We start from the raw sequence: 4785 nt of genomic DNA on the forward strand, positions 1-4785 counted from the left end.
GAAGAACTACAACCCCCAGCCTGACCTGACACTGGAGAAGAACTACAACTTCCAGCCTGACCTGACACTGGAGAAGAACTACAACCCCCAGCCTGACAGTACAGAGGAACTACAACCCCCAGCCTGACCTGACACTAGAGAGGAACCACAACCCCCAGCCTGACCAGACAGTACAGAGCAACTACAACTCCCAGCCTTACCTGACACTAGAAAGGAACTACAACTTCCAGCCTGATCTAACACTAGAGAGGAACTACAATTCCCAGCCTGACCTGACACTAGAGAGGAACCACAACCCCCAGCCTTACCGCACACTAGAAAGGAACTACAACTCTCAGCCTTACCTGACACTAGAGAGGAACCACAACTCCCAGCCTTACCTGACACTAGAAAGGAACTGCAATTCCCAGCCTGACCTGAATCTAGAGAGAAGCTAAAACCCCCAGCCTTACCTGACACTAGAGAGGAACTACAACTTCCAGCCTTACCGTACACTAGAGAGGAACCACAACTCCCAGCCTGACCAGACAGTGGAAAGGAACCACAACCCCCAGCCTGACCTGACACTGGAGAAGAACTACATCCCCCAGCCTGACCTTACAGTGGAAAGGAACCACAACCCCCAGCCTGACCTGACACTGGAGAAGAACTACATCCCCCAGCCTGACCTTACAGTGGAAAGGAACCACAACCCCCAGCCTGACCTGACACTGGAGAGGAACTACATCTCCCAGTCTAACCTGACAGCATATGGAAATAACAAGCCAAAGCCTGACTGACAAACGAGGATAACTACAATCTCCACCCTGACCTGACACAAAAGAGAGGAACTATAAACCCCAGCCTGATACTGAAGAGGAACTATAACCCTCAGCCTGACTTTGCAGAAAACTACAATCCCCATCCTAACACAGGAGGGGAACTACAATCCCCAGCTTGACCTGACACAAAAGAGAGGAACTACATTCCACAGCCTGACCTGACACAAAAGAGAGGAACTACAATCCCCAGCCTGACCTGACACAAAAGAGAGAAACTACAAGCACTAGCCTGACACCAAAGAGGAGCTATAACCCTCAGCCTGACATTGCAGAAGAACTACAATCCCCATCCTAACACAGGAGGGGAACTACAATCCCCAGCCTAACACAGGAGGGGAACTACAATCCCCAGCTTGACCTGACACAAAAGAGAGAAACTACAATCCCCAGCCTGACCTGACACAAAAGAGGGGAACTACAAGCACTAGCCTGACACCGAAGAGGAACTATAACCCTCAGCCTGACATTGCAGAAAACTACAGTCCCCATCCTAACACAGGAGGGGAACTACAATCCCCAGCCTGACCTGACACCAAAGAGAGGAACTACAAGCCCCAGCCTGACACCAAAGAGTAATTATAACCCTCAGCCTGACATTGCAGAAGAACTACAATCCCCATCCTAACACAGGAGGGGAACTACAATCCCCAGCCTGACCTGACACCAAAGAGAGGAACTACAAGCACTAGCCTGACACCCAAGAGGAGCTATAACCCTCAGAACCACAATCCCCATCCTAACACAGGAGGGGAACTACAAACCCCAGCCTGACTTGACACCAAAGAGAGGAACTACAAGCCCCAGCCTGACACCAAAGAGTAATTATAACCCTCAGCCTGACATTGCAGAAGAACTACAATCCCCATCCTAACACAGGAGGGGAACTACAATCCCCAGCCTGACCTGACACCAAAGAGAGGAACTACAAGCACTAGCCTGACACCCAAGAGGAGCTATAACCCTCAGAACCACAATCCCCATCCTAACACAGGAGGGGAACTACAAACCCCAGCCTGACTTGACGTTGTAAAGGAACTACAAGCCTCCTGAGGAGAACTACAAGTCCAAGCCTCACCCATACATTAGACAACAAGCCCAAGTACATGAAATGAAATGCCAGACCTGTTGCATGCCATGAACTACAAATCCCACCCTGACCGGGTACATGGGATGGAGTGGATGGAGCCGAAGTTAGATGGACAACAAGTCCCAGCTGGAATTAGACTGAGCGGCTGGATGGAAGGGTTCAGCCACCAAGCCTGGCAGAGCATTGACAAGATGCCACAGGTGAGTGTAGCTGGCAGCTACCCCAGGGCAGTGCCCAGTCACCCCCCCCCCCAGCCTGTTTACCTTGAGTAGCTGCAAAGCCCCAGGAGCCCAGATCCCAGCTGGCAGTGCCCAGTCACCCCCCCCCCCCCCCAGGAGCCCAGATCCCAGCTGGCAGTGCCAGGGCTCCAGCCACAGCTGTGCAGAATGACTTTAGGAAATGAGGGGGCTGAACTACCATTAATGGGGAGGCAGGAGAGGGGGAGGGTGGCTGTGCCTGGTGCTATGTCCCCTTTCCACGCCTCTCTTTATCACAACTAGACGAGGAGAGAAGATTCAGCACCACATCAGATGGACAGCACCAGCCACTGGACGCCGCTCCGCTCCGCACCTCGGCTCCTCTGAGCTCCGCCGGCTCCGCTCCCGACTCAACAGGTGAAGCACATGCGGATGGACTGAAACTCCTGAGAGGCGGTGTTCCTGGAAGCCCCCGAAGTGTGAGGAGCCCCTGAACCCGATCTGGGGGGTTCTGAATGACCGTGTGGCCCCTAGGGATCTCCTAATGACCAGCTTCCCCTTCAGGACCACCATGAACAGTTCCGCGCTCTTGGCTTTCTCCAGCGGGTTGGACCCCCCCGGAGGTGGGCAAAGAGATCACAGTGGTCCTGCCTTTGTTCCTGAGCACCATCTGCCTGGTGGGCATGGGTGGCAACTTACTCCTCATCGCCATCCTCATCCATGACTTCAGGAAAGGGAAGTGCTCGGTGGTCAACTGCCTGGTCATCAACCTGGGGGTCGCCGACCTGCTGCTCATCCTCTTCTGCATCCCGGTGAGGATAGTCACCTATGCCAAGCAGTCCTGGCTCTTCGGGGGTTTTGTCTGCAAGACCACTGAGTGGTTCCTCCAGGGCTGCCTGATTGTGAAGAGCCTGACCCTGGCCGCCATAGGGCAAGCCCGCTACCAGCATGTCATCACCCCACCCAAGTTCATCACCTTTAGCCAGAGGCATGTGCTTCTAGTCCTACTCTTCTCCTGGTCCTTGTCCCTCCTGCTGCCCCTGCCCCAACTCATCTTCACCCAGCTCCGCATGGGCCAGGAGGGCTTGACTTGCACCTTTGAGGTTACAGAAAATGCCGCCAGCTTTATGAGTGTCTTCAGCAAGCTGTACCCGGTGTTGGCATACGTCCTGCCCATGGTCTTCACCTTCTTCTGCTACATGAGAGCTCTGCGGAGGAGGAAAGAAAGGCGGAACCGTGTGCCCAACCCCCGCGTTCTCAGCAGGAAGATCACCTCCATGCTGATGTGTGTGAGCCTGGCATTTGAAGCCATGTGGCTGCCAGAGTGGATTGTGTGGATCTGGGCCAGGCATAGCAACTATGGCATCCTGCAGCCGCCCAATGCCCTGATGGTCCTGGCTCAGGTGATCCTGTTCCTGAACTCCACCTTGAACCCTGCAGTGTTCCTGGCCGTGTCGGAGGAGTTCAGAGAGGGCTTCAGGAGCATCTGGACTATGATGAAGTGTGAGAAGTGCCAGGACACGATGGGGGCTCCCCGGGCAGGGGAGAATGGGGCAGACATGATGCCCAGCACCATCCAGTCTTTGCAGGACTTCCAATGCCCAACCAATGCCCACCGACTTTCTCAGGACTCAACATCCAAGGAGGAGAAGATTCTCCCAGATGTAGAACATTTCTGGCAGGACCGCAGGAACACCACAGCCGGGGAGGACAATGACCCCATGCCTGGGAGCACCAGGAAAAAGCCTAGAGCTTGGGACCCCCACATAGGTATACACTCCTGGGCAGCAGAGACAGGTTCTCTTCAGAGGTCGTGGGCTCCAGACAAGACAAGCAAGGGTTAAATGGACAGGGATTAAGTCCAATCAGTTTCTTGTCTGAAGAACCAACTCAGTGAAGGTTCAAGTCTAGGACTGACCAAGGACTGGCAAGCTTGGACAGCCTGGCACTCCTCAGCTGTTGTTCCACCAGCAGGTCCGGCTTTGGGGTCCTGGATGGTCAGCAGCTGGAGAGCCACTTCTACTACTCCACAACTTCTACTACTCCTACTAGTAAAAGTCATCAGCAAGTTGTTGGGGTCCTGGATGGTCAGCAGCTGGAGAGCTACTCAGTCCTGAGTTCTACAGGCAGTGAGCACTGTACCTACCTGTGTCTGGTGTGATGTGCAGTCCTACAACTTCTACTACCCGACAATTTTTACTACCCAACAACTTCTACTACTCCTACTAGTAAAAGTCATCAGCAAGTTGTTGGGGGTCCCTGCTTGTCTCTTCAGTGTAGCAATGCAGAGATCTACCCTACCCCTCTCTTCCCACCCTCCTCTCTCTTCCCATCCTTCTCTCTCTTCCCACCCTCCTCTCTCTTCCCATCCTTCTCTCTCTTCCCATCCTTCTCTCTTCTTCCCGTCTTTCTCTCTCTTCCATCTTTCTCTCTCTTCCCATCCTTCTCTCTCTTCCCAGCATTCTCTCTCTTCCCATCTTTCTCTCTCTTCCCATCCTTCTCTCTCTTCCCAGCATTCTCTCTCTTCCCATCTTTCTCTCTCTTCCCATCCTTCTCTCTCTTCCCAGCATTCTCTCTCTTCCCATCTTTCTCTCTCTTCCCATCCTTCTATCTCTTCCCATCCTTCTCTCTCTTCCCATCTTTCTCTCTCTTCCCATCTTTCTCTCTCTTCCCGTCTTTC

The 4785-nt window shown here is 53.4% G+C and overlaps 1 pseudogene; it reads left to right on the forward strand.

Moving 5' to 3' along the window:
- The first annotated feature begins 2399 nt into the window (after positions 1-2399).
- LOC120924768 lies at positions 2400-4472 on the forward strand (annotated as a pseudogene).
- Positions 4473-4785: the final 313 nt, after the last annotated feature.

Source organism: Rana temporaria, chromosome 1, assembly GCF_905171775.1.
Source record: "Rana temporaria chromosome 1, aRanTem1.1, whole genome shotgun sequence".
NCBI classification, from domain to species: Eukaryota; Metazoa; Chordata; class Amphibia; order Anura; family Ranidae; genus Rana; species Rana temporaria.